The sequence below is a fragment of the Aulonocara sp. 'chitande type north' Nkhata Bay genome, linkage group LG1 (assembly GCF_057382095.1).
Source record: "Aulonocara sp. 'chitande type north' Nkhata Bay isolate Kocher_YH1m ecotype deep benthic linkage group LG1, A_spYH_male_GT1.1, whole genome shotgun sequence".
Lineage (NCBI taxonomy): Eukaryota > Metazoa > Chordata > Actinopteri > Cichliformes > Cichlidae > Aulonocara > Aulonocara sp. 'chitande type north' Nkhata Bay.
In genome coordinates, this window is record NC_141344.1 from 41,738,805 (window position 1) to 41,751,876 (window position 13,072).

Here is a 13,072-nt window from a genome sequence, read left to right on the forward strand (position 1 = left end):
CCAGAGGCCTGGGAGCTTGAGGGTCCTGCGCAGTATCTTAGCTGTTCCCAGGACTGCGCTCTTCTGGACAGAGATCTCCGATGTTATTCCCGGGATCTGCTGGAGCCACTCGCCTAGCTTGGGAGTCACCGCACCTAGTGCTCCGATTACCACGGGGACCACCGTCACCTTCACCCTCCACATCCTCTCGAGCTCTTCTCTGAGCCCTTGGTATTTCTCCAGCTTCTCGTGTTCCTTCTTCCTGATATTGCTGTCATTCGGAACCGCTACATCGATCACTACGGCCGTCTTCTTCTGTTTGTCTACCACCACTATGTCCGGTTGGTTAGCCACCACCATTTTGTCCGTCTGTATCTGGAAGTCCCACAGGATCTTAGCTCGGTCATTCTCCACCACCCTTGGGGGCATCTCCCATTTTGACCTCGGGACTTCCAGGTTATACTCGGCACAGATGTTCCTGTACACTATGCCGGCCACTTGGTTATGGCGTTCCATGTATGCCTTGCCTGCTAGCATCTTGCACCCTGCTGTTATGTGCTGGATTGTCTCTGGGGCATCTTTACACAGACTGCACCTGGGGTCTTGCCTGGTGTGATAGACCCCAGCCTCTATGGATCTTGTGCTCAGAGCTTGTTCTTGTGCTGCCATGATTAGTGCCTCTGTGCTGTCTTTCAGTCCAGCTTTGTCCAGCCACTGGTAGGATTTCTGGATATCAGCCACCTCCTCTATCTGCCGGTGGTACATACCGTGCAGGGGCCTGTCCTTCCATGATGGTTCCTCCTCTCCCTCCACTTTCTTGGGTTTCTGCTGCCTGAGGTATTCACTGAGCACTCGGTCAGTTGGGGCCATCTTCCCAATGTATTCTTGGATGTTCGTTGTCTCATCCTGGACTGTGGTGCTGACACTCACCAGTCCCCGGCCCCCTTCCTTCCGCTTAGCGTACAGCCTCAGGGTGCTGGACTTGGGGTGAAACCCTCCATGCATGGTAAGGAGCTTTCTTGTCTTTATGTCAGTGGCTTCTATCTCCTCCTTTGGCCAGCCTATTACCCCAGCAGGGTACCTAATCACGGGCAGGGCGTAGGTGTTGATGGCCCGGATCTTGTTCTTACCGTTCAGCTGACTCCTCAGGACTTGCCTGACCCTCTGCAGGTACTTGGTGGTTGCAGCCTTTCTAGCGGCCTCTTCATGGTTCCCATTTGCCTGCGGGATCCCCAGGTACTTGTAACTGTCCTCTATGTCTGCAATGTTGCCTTCTGGTAGTTCAATCCCCTCAGTTCTGACTACCTTCCCTCTCTTTGTTACCATTCGACTACACTTCTCCAGTCCGAACGACATTCCAATGTCATTGCTGTATAGCCTGGTAGTGTGGATCAGTGAATCGATGTCTCGTTCACTCTTGGCATACAGCTTGATGTCATCCATGTACAGGAGGTGGCTGACAACTGCTCCGTTCCATAGTCGGTATCCGTAGCCAGTCTTGTTAATGATCTCACTGAGGGGGTTCAGGCCTATGCAGAACAGCAGTGGGGACAGAGCATCTCCTTGGTAGATCCCGCACTTGATGGTGACTTGTGCTATGGGCTTGGAGTTGGCCTCTAGTGTTAAGATAAGATAACCTTTATTAGTCCCACACGTGGGAAATTTGTTGTACGCCACATCCCCATTGAGTTCCTGATGAAGGCTCTTAGGGTCCCATTGATCTTGTACAATTCTAGGCATTCCAGTATCCAGCTGTGGGGCATTGAGTCATAGGCCTTCTTGTAATCAATCCAGGCAGTGCACAGGTTGGTCAGTCTGGTCTTGCAGTCTCGGCTGATTGTTCTGTCTACCAGTAGCTGGTGTTTTTCGCCTCTGGTATTCTTGCCTATATATATATATATATATACATATATATATAGGCAAGACAGACAGACAGACAGACAGACAGGGTGGGCCATTTATATGGATACACTGTAATAACATGGGAATGGTTGGTGATATGTTAAAGTCCTGTTTGTGGCACATTAGTATATGTGAGGGGGCAAACTCCTCAAGATGGGTGGTGACCATGGTGGCCATTTAGAAGTCGGCCATCTTGGATACAACTTTTGTTTTTCCAATAGGAAGAGGGCCATGTGACACATCAGACTTATTGGTAATGTCACAAGAAAAACAATGGTGTGCTTGGTTTCAATGTAACTTTATTCTTTCATGAGTTATTTACAAGTTTCTGACCACTTATAAAATGTGTTCAATGTGCTGCCCATTGTGTTGGATTGTCAATGCAACCCTCTTCTCCCACTCTTCACACACTGATAGCAACACCGCAGGAGAAATGCCAGCACAGGCATCCAGTATCCGTAGTTTCAGGTGCTGCACATCTCGTATCTTCACACCATAGACAATTGCTTTCAGATGACCCCAATATAGCAGTATATAGCAGAGATGACAATAAAGTTTACTTTGATTTCAGCACAGCAGCGAGCAGGCGCACCGAGGGCTCTCGTGCTCTCTTTTCGCGTATAGAATTTGAAAAAACATTAGTGCAAATTATAAGTGTGTATCATAATGTCTGGTGTTTTCGTGTTTGTTGGTTCGTTTTTATTTTGTTTTATTTCACGAGTTGGTTATTGGATGCCGCTTCAGCCATCCAGAGAATCCCCCGTCATCCTGCCCCTCTCCTCCCTGTGCCGCAAGCAGCAGGCGCACCTCACCCGTGATCACAAAGTCCTGCGACTTCATGCACAATTTTAAAAAACTGCACCTTATCTAAATTTGGATGGAGGGCGCCCTTACTCCCAGCAAATGGGCGATAGAAAACCAATCGGTGCCTATGATATCCCCCAAATGCGCTGGCATGTTGTCGGGGCAGCATGAGTACGAGCAACTTTTTGTTTTTTGCCGATTCCCGTGATGCCGCCCCCACCACAATGCCGCCCTGGGCAACTGCCCATGTCGCCCTTATCAACTGCATTATACTGCAATGTTCTAGTCTTACTGACCATAACTACACTTTACCCTTCAAGATAAGATAACTCTTTATTGTCATTGCACAGTCATACCCAGTACAATAGTACAATAAACTTGGAAACTGTCCCGCGTCAGCAATATGCACAACTAAACGCCACAAAACACAACACAACACACTAACAAAACAACACAGTAAGTTAAAGGGGATTTTTTTTAAGTGGAAGAAATGTATGAGCAAAAAAGAAAGGTAAAGGAATGACTTAATAAATAAATAAATAAAGAGTGAATGTTTATTGCACTTTGATATTATTACTCAGGGAAAACCCACGCAAACACGGGGAGAACATGCAAACTCCACCTACACTGTAAAATCTAATATTGTGTTTAATTAAAAATATTAAATAGGCTGAACTCAATTTTTTTTTATCAATTTGTTATTAGAACTCAATTTGAATAAGTTACCAGTACTTTTTATGCAAAAACACTGATCAGCTCAATTTATTTGAGTTGTCTTAACTTAGAAAAACCAAGTAAGCTCGAAATTTAGCTTCTCAGTGCAGAAGGATGAAAGATGTGTTTTGAAAATGCCACGTCACTAAGAGAGTTCTTAGTCAAAGCTGTGTCCCAGATCTCACACAGGCACTTTTATTAACATACAGCGTAGATGTACATGAAAACATTACTCAGAAATAAATTATCAGCATTTATTACATAATAATGCTCCATAAATAAAAGAAAACAATGTTGTTTTTGTGCATAACAAAAAGCTCACAATTGTGCAGTCAAAATGTAAACTAACAGACGCTGAGCGTAATAACAAAGAGACAGATTTCACAGCTGCTCTGTTCCCAAGTTCCACTGTGTGACTGACAGCCTGGAGTTTGAAATCTGCTTCGTAACCGTGTCTCTGAACAGGTGCCATTTGTGGTCCTTATACACACAGTACGGTAATATTACGTTGAAGCAGAGTACGTGTTACTCTGCGAGGCTCCAGACTACAGTAGCCGTAATGCTCCAACAATCCATCAAGCGCTGCAGCTCCGTCGCTTACCAAAGTCGTACCAAAACATTTTTTGACAGATTGCTGAGCGCCGTGTACCACATAAAATCTGTTTCCTGAGCCACATTTTGATAAATTAAGTAGATATTTGAGCATTACACAGCTACGTTCTTGCCTGAAAATATCTTAAAAGTTTATTTTGTGACCCAGAAAGGGTAATCTGGGGAAAAGTAGGATCGCAGTTGTCGGAGCCTGTGTATGCGTATAATTGTTGTACTTGTACTTGTACTTGTGTTCTCATGGACTTGTGATACGTCGGAGACCTACTGTTTCAATTCAAAGTATACATGAAGCCGAGAACGCGAAAAATTCCGGGATGTGTTTTTGCTCCTCCCATTTTATCGAGCATGTATCGGGAGTGACTAGAAACATTATGTTAATGGATTGCATTTATATAGCGCTTTTCGGGACCCCTCAAAGCGCTTTACATTCACTCTCACATTCACACACTGGTGGAGGCAGCTATAGTTGTAGCCACAGCTGCCCTGGGGCAGACTGACAGAACACCAGTAGGCGGTAGGTGAAGTGTCTTGCCCAAGGAAACAAGACGAACACCCAACTCTTGAGCCACGATCGCCCCAGATGTTACATATAAACCCTGCCATATGTTAGATCTGGTCATTTTGCTTATGAGAAACCTTATATATTGGAAGTTAGCTTTTAACAAGCATGTAATGATTATATTTAAATTAGGTGGTCTTTTTTTAAACACATATCTCTTTAGGCCTAAACTGACAGTGTTAATACCGCACATTCAGACACAGTAGTAGATGGTGTTTTTAATACTATATGTGTTAGTCCAGGGGTGGGCTACTCCGGGCCTCGAGGGCCGGTGTGCCTGCAGGTTTAGATGTGTCCTTGAACCAACACAGCTGATTTAAATGGCTAAATTAGCTCCTCAACATGTCCTGAAGTTCTCCAGAGGCCTGGTAATGAACTAATCATGTGATTCAGGTGTGTTGACCCAAGGTGAGATCTAAAACCTGCAGGACACCGGCCCTCGAAGCCTGGAATTGCCCACCCCTGTGTTCGTCTAATTTGGTTGTATGGGGTCTACATTGACCTTCTGTGTTGTAAGTTATTATGATTTCACAGACATTAAGGATCAAATCAGCTTATAAAAAAATTCTGTTTTTTCTCCCTCTGCTTGCTTCTTACTGTCTTTGTCATGGTCCTGGGCCATGTTGGCCCAGTATTCTTAGTTTTCTTGTATGTTTGTATTTTGTTCCCTATTTAGGCCATGTTTCCTGAGTTGCCCTGTTGTGTTGTTCCCTAAGTGTTTTCCCTTCATGGCTTTTACCCCCTGTGTGCCCCTCTGTGTATCTGTGAGCCCTCGTCTCTCCTTATGTTTTATTCCATGTTTCCCCTGCCCGTTATGTCTAAGTTCTCCCCGTGCTCTCTCTCCCCCCTGTGTGCCCTCTGTGTATTTATGAGCCCTCGTCTCCCTTTGTGGTTGTTCCATGTTTCCCCAGCCCGTTATGTCTGTGTTTTCCCCGTGCTCTCTCTCCTCCTGTCTGAACCTCTGTACTTCCTGTTTGACTCTGCCCGTCTCCCGTCAGTGTTATGTTCACCCCGCCCTGTCTCGTTATGGTTATCTGTGTCAGCTGTGTTCCCCGTGTGTTCCCACTTCCCTCGTTAACCCTCTGTGTATTTCTGTCTGCGTCTCCCTCTGTTCGGCGTTGCGTTCTCCCTCATTGCTGTGTGGATTCCCTGTGTCTCCCTACGAGTGTTAGTTTATTGATTCCCAGTTTAGTTGAGTTCTGTATTTCCTATGTTCTGCCTGTCAGCAATAAAGCTGCTTTTGAGTTCATCCCCGTGTTTGTGAATCTTGCGATTGGGTCCTCCTCCTGCCTGCCACGCAGCGATCCATGACAGTCTTTGAGTATCGGGACCAGCACTCCTGCTGTTGGACAGAAAGACATCAACTCAGTGGTAAGTATTTTGGTTTTCCAATATATTAGCAACTGTCAGTGACATTTATATTAATCAGGCTGGTCAAAGGAGCTTGCAAAGAAAAGCGTCTGGACTTCTTTAAGTTGCTTGAAGACGTTTCACCTCTCATCCGAGAAGCTTCTTCAGTTCTAAGGTCAAATGGTGGAGAGTCCCAGATATAAACCTAGTGGGAGTTTCCCCCCACAGAGGGACAAAAGGACCCCTGATGATCCTCTAATCGCCTGAGCCAAGGTGGGAAACTGGGCGTGGGTCCCAATCAGCCAGAGTTTCGGGTGTGTTCATTGTGAAACCTGGCCCCACCTTATCATGTGATTTCCTGAGGTCAGATGGTCCAGGATGTGAGTGGGCGTTAAGGCGTCTGGGAGGGATCTCAAAACTGGATTATAGATGGCAGAGAGTTGGTGTCGTAAACCCCGCCTCTGTTCAAAGATGGTCGCTCACAGTGGACATAGATGCTTCTTTCACTCCTCTTTCAAACCATCTGTCCTCTCTGTCCAAAATGTGAACATTGGCATCCTCGAAAGAGTGACCTTTGACCTTTAGATGCAGATGGACTGCTGAGTCTTGTCCTGTGGAGGTGGCTCTTCTGTGTTGTGCCATACGCTTGTGAAGTGGCTGTTTGGTCTCTCCAATGTAGAGTTCTGAGCATTCCTCGCTGCACTGTACAGCAAACACCACATTGTTAAGTCTGTGTTTTGGCGTTTTGTCTTTCGGGTGAACCAGTTTTTGTCTGAGCGTGTTGCTGGGTCTGAAATACACTGGGATGTCATGCTTGGAGAAAACTCCATGCGTTCACAGCCCTCAGTGTGCACCTCACCTCATATTCCTGCACCACGAGGCTTGGGCTGCTGCTGCCGTTCGATGTTTGAGCTACGGCTGCCTCTGATTCCTTCACCTCTAAGTGTGCAAAGAAGTTGTGCAGCTCCTCTGCAAGTGCCATGTTGCCCTCAGTCATCATGGTTTTGCCAGGCTTGTAGTTTGTTAGGTGCCATACCTGTCGCAAATTGTTGTTAAGTGGTCTTCAATATTCCTCTTGTGCACTGCCTTGGCCTCTCTGATACCTCTTTTCAGATGGCTGCACTGTACTGCATACTGTCACTGGATCTGAAAACACCGTCACTGTCACAGCGAATGGGATGAGCCGTGTGGAGAAAATAAATGAGGATCCAAATGCAGGCACTTGCTGAGATGTGAAGGTGGTTTATTGTAGAGTAAAGCAAAATGTGAAAAATGGCAAAATGGAACAAAAACGACTCTATACTGGGACAAACTAAACTACTAAACAGCAAACATGAACACAAACATGAAGGAGGATGAGTGGAGGCATAAGAAGGTGGACGGAAATCAGACAGAAACTCCGCGTAAGGCCCAGGTGGATGATAGGTGGCAGCTAGGGTGGTGGTAGAGGCTTTCAAATGAATGAAGTCTGTCTGGGTCTTTGGTTGATTAATAAGTTGGTGTGGAATATTGGTGCCACACCACCCCCTCAGCTTCTGCTTTGGGGATTCTGATAGTGTGACTCAGGGGTCTTGATCCATTTAAGCTAACATAATCATCCTGCTGTAACCAGATTTCTGTATGGCAGAGTAAATTGATTTGTTGATCAATTTTTAATTCCTGTGCTAACAGAGACTTGGAAGAGAGAGACTTAATGTTTAATAAATCACATTTCACTGTTTTACGCTTTGGTGCCGCTGGGGATGCTGTATTGTTCTTTGTGATTTTTTTTTTTTTTATGTTTAAGACACTTTTTTTTTGCTGGTTTTTAGTTTGTTTTTTGTATGTTTCTAATGGGATGGTGCTTTTGGGGGATAACAGGAGGAGAGAAGCTGCAGAGAGGCATGTAAGACTGAACATCTGCTTCCTGGTCTCAACTTTGAATAGTCCCGTTTTGGAGGGATTAATAAATTTAACCAGATTTCTAGAAATGGATGACATCTCTCCTAACAAGACCAAGTTTCTGCCAGAAAGTTTCTCAATTACTATTAAGGAGAAAAGGGGAAAATTAGAAAAACATTGGATTACGTCTGGAAGATGTGGGGAAAAGGAGGATTGGTCTCCACATATCCCAGGAGCACAACTCCTAAATAATGACGCAATAAAGGTCCTACATTAAAAAGCAAAAGAGGAACATGATAAGGCACATATGGCACATCACTGATGGTGATATAGAATAGGAAGTTCTTAGACATGCTCCTGAGGGGAAGTTTTTGTTCAGTATTTGGTATTTTGTGCTCCACTTTCATTCTTAAATACACAACTTCAGATGCCATTGTTGGAGTATGGTGGGGGTCCTGGAAAGTGAGGATGAGATCAAAGAAACTGGAGGGAGGATATTGACATAGGAGATTTCCTCCCATGGGTTAAAAGGTTTTTTTGTTTTCTTTCCCTCTGTAACAATTGCGTCATCATTTCCAGTTGACCACTGACCTAAGGCTAATGGCCTGTAACATCCAGTAACTACTATTATTAGAGACATGGGAGAATATTATCAACTTTTTGGGACCCGTGAAACAGGTCTAAGGGAGAAAGACCTTTTTGGTCCAGCATCACACCTGTGAAGGATACCAAGGAGCAGCAAGAGGCTTTCAGCTGGGTTATGGATTTATTTCAAACCAAATAAGGGAAACTGCGGTTTTCACCCAACTTTCTGACCAATCACATTAACATTGTGTATTTTATGTCTTCATGAATGCTCAGTAATCCAAGTAAATCCCAATAGGTTGATTCTGTTCATCTGAACGTAACTTTTCAGTGGGAGAAACGTTTCGTCACTCTGCCTTCTTCAGTCTCAGCTGACTGCAGGTTTCCCCAAACTTATAAACAGCACACTGAAGGAACAATGAGGTGTGATGTCAGTTCCTTGACCATTAATATGCAAATTGTCATGACCACTGATCAACAACCATTGATCAAAGACCACTGATCAATGGCCATGAGTCCCATTCACAGAGTGTTGGGGAATGGCTGCAATCACAGCATTGTAAGATGGTGACAGATGAACCCTTAGGCCCCCTCATCGATTCAGAGATGGTCTTTCCCTTTTCACATAACTGGCCTCCTTGACTCCCCACTCAAACCAGTGTTCCTCCCTGTCCTGGATGTTACATCCTCATCACTGAAAGCGTCTCCACAGGCTTTCAAAGTCCTGGCCTGACAAGTTAGCTCTTCTGTGTTGCACCATCCCCTTAGCCAGAGGTTGTTTGGTTTCCCTGATGTATAAAACATGGCACTCATGGTGTTTTGGAGTTTAAATGCCACAGAGGGCGCCGGTTTAGCTCAGTTGGGATAACCACATTTACTCAGGGCCTTCTCGATGTAATGGGGATGGTGTTCGCTCTATGTTGTAGCATCTTGATGACACCCAGTTTGTGCTCCAGTGGATGTTTACACTCAAACCTTAAATACTGTATGTATGTATCTGTATGTGTATAGGTTTATGGTATACATTAACATTTAAATGGAAAATCTCACAGTCTAAGAAGGCAAACTGCAACTTTTCATATCATCCCTGGTGAATTTGATGTGTTGGTCCTCCTAGTTAATGTGATCCGTTAATTGCGGTACGTCCTGAGATTTGATTTTCACCCATCATGATGTCGCCATGAAGCCCACATAGCCTCCATTTCTTCCATGTACATGTTCAGTCAGCTGAGACCGAAGAAGTCACTTGCATGAGTGACAAAATGTTTCTCCCACTTAAAACGCTACGTCCAGATGAACAGAGTCAACCCTTTGGGATTCTGTATTTCACCACATACAATAAAAGTGTTTACTGCTTGCATGAGGCATCCTTTGTCTCATGTTTCTGAAAGGTGGCGGTCCATGGTGCCATCTAAAACTAATTTGAAAATGTTTGATAATAAATTGTGAAAACATATAATTTGAGCATATTCATCTTCTCCCTCTAAAGAAGAACACAACACCACCTAACAGTGGCAACAAGGCGGCAACTTCCAGAAAATGCACTTCTTGTCACTTTTCCATTTCAAACCAGCAACAGTAAATTTCACTGAGAGACTTTTATAGGGTTTTAAAGCTGTAGGGTTTATTTTTTTAAACAACAGGGTTTGAAAGGGAGCATTATGCACACAGAGCATCAGGGATACGAAAGCTAGGTTAACACTAGCAAGACAGTTTATAAACCTCGAATTAAACTGCAAGAAGGCACAAAAACAGTTTGCATAAGAGTGTACCATGTATAAGAATCACAGCAATGCCGACAATAACCCCTCATGCTGAAGCTTGTGCTGTTGTGCCACTGTACCCAGGTGCTTCTTCTCACTGTTTTTATTTTTTATCAGCCTTTTTCAGCAAAGTGACGTGGGTCATATGGTGCTCTCAGCCGTGCACCATATGACTGAAGCTTGTTGCCTTCTCACTCCACTGAGCTAAACCAGTGGTAATTATTTGTGGTTGAACCAGAATGTCACTTAAGGATTACATGTTGTCATATAAATGTGCTTGCCTAACGTTATTAAAATTTGCCTGATAACTGTTACTTCTTGAGTTATTTCTAAGTAAATCAATTAAATCTACTTTCAGTTTAATTCTATTTAGGTTTTGTCTTCTTTCTTAGTCATACTTCTGAAAGGGTAATATAACATGCTCTATTTTGTGATTATCTCCACAGTACTTGCATTTTCAATTGCAATATTTCCCTAAAATTAATAATGTGCACGTCTTCTGCTTGTTGGTTTTCCTTAGTAGTGTTTTTTACCAGCTATTTGTCAATAAAGGTCTGATTCGCACAGTCTCCTCTGAACAGTTAATGCAAAGATCTGTCTGCTACTGCATTTACAGTGGGGCAAAAAAGTATTTAGTCAGCCACCGATTGTGCAAGTTCCCCCACTTAAAATGATGACAGAGGTCAGTAATTTGCACCAGAGGTACACTTCAACTGTGAGAGACAGAATGTGGAAAAAAAAATATCCATGAATCCACATGGTAGGATTTGTAAAGAATTTATTGGTAAATCAGGGTGGAAAATAAGTATTTGGTCACCTCAAACAAGGAAAATCTCTGGCTCTCACAGACCTGTAGCGTCTTCTGTAAGAAGCTTTTCTGTCCCCCACTCGTTACCTGTATGAATGGCACCTGTTTGAACTCATCATCTGTATAAAAGACACCTGTCCACAGCCTCAAACAGTCAGACTCCAAACTCCGCCATGGCCAAGACCAAAGAGCTTTCGAAGGACACCAGGAAAAGTATTGTAGACCTGCACCAGACTGGGAAGAGTGAATCTACAATAGGCAAGCAGCTTGGTGTGAAAAAATCAACTGTCCATCAGAAAATGGAAGACATACAAGACCACTGATAATCTCCCTCCATCTGGGGCTCCACGCAAGATCTCATCCCGTGGGGTCAAAATGATCATGAGAACGGTGAGCAAAGATCCCAGAACCACACGGGGGGACCTGGTGAATGACCTGCAGAGAGCTGGGACCAAAGTAACAAAGGTCACCATCAGTAACACACTACAACGGCAGGGAATCAAATCCCGCAGTGCCAGACGTGTTCCGCTGCTGAAGCCAGTGCATGTCCAGGCCCGTCTGAAGTTTGCCAGAGAGCACATGGATGATACAGCAGAGGATTGGGAGAATGTCATGTGGTCAGATGAAACCAAAGTAGAACTTTATGGTATAAACTCAACTCGTCGTGTTTGGAGGAAGACGAATACTGAGTTGCATCCCAAGAACACCATACCTACTGTGAAGCATGGGGGTGGAAACATCATGCTATGGGGCTGTTTTTCTGCCAAGGGGACAGGACGACTGATCCGTGTTAAGGACAGAATGAATGGGGCCATGTATCGTGAGATTTTGAGCCAAAACCTCCTTCCATCAGTGAGAACTTTGAAGATGAAACGAGGCTGGGTCTTCCAACATGACAATGATCCAAAACACACCGCCCGGGCAACAAAGGAGTGGCTCCGTAAGAAGCATTTGAAAGTCCTGGAGTGGCCTAGCCAGTCTCCAGACCTCAACCCCATAGAAAATCTGTGGCGGGAGTTGAAAGTCCGTGTTGCTCGGCGACAGCCCCAAAACATCACTGCTCTCGAGAAGATCTGCATGGAGGAATGGGCCAAAATACCAACAACAACAACAACAACCTTTATTTATAGAGCACATTAAAAGCCTTAGGCATACCAAAGTGCTTTACAAAAAACAATAAAATAATACAGTTAAGAGCATTAATATCAAATATAATAAGAACAGCAGACAATGTTCACAGTAGAAAGCCACTAATAAAATGGACTGCAGCACATAGATTATAGCAGACCCAGTGCCGCATGATAGAGAACACCAAGAATGAAGGAATAGTAAAAAGTTAATGCAATAGGTCGCAGTTAACAGTCAGCATTTAACGGGTAGAGAAGGCAAGTTCAAAAAGATAAGTTTTAAGGCGTGCTTTAAAAGAAAAAATAGAATCAGACTCCCGAATGCCAATCGGGAGGCTGTTCCATAACTCAGGTGCAGCAAAGGCAAACGATCGATCGCCTCTAGATTTCAACCGAGATCTGGGCTGAACTAACAATAACTGCGAGGATGACCTTAAAGCCCTGGCAGGGACATAAGGGTTTAAAAGTTCCTTAAGATAGGTTGGTGCAGTATTATTGATAATTTTAAACGTAAGCAGCAAAATTTTAAATTGAATACGGTATTTGATAGGCAGCCAATGCAGCTCAGCAAGAACCGGAGTAATATGGTCAAACTTCTTGGTTTTAGTTAGAATACGTGCCGCAGCATTCTGAACTGTCTGTAATCTATGTAGAAGGGTAACAGTAGCAGGTTTGCACACCAGCTACTGTGTGTGCAAACCTGGTAAAGACCTATAGTAAACGTTTGACCTCTGTTATTGCCAACAAAGGTTATGTTACAAAGTATTGAGTTGTATTTTTGTTATTGACCAAATACTTATTTTCCACCCTGATTTACCAATAAATTCTTTACAAATCCTACCATGTGGATTCATGGATTTTTTTTCACATTCTGTCTCTCACAGCTGAAGTGTACCTCTGGTGCAAATTACTGACCTCTGTCATCATTTTAGGTGGGGGAACTTGCACAATCGGTGGCTGACTAAATACTGTTTTGCCCCACTGTATC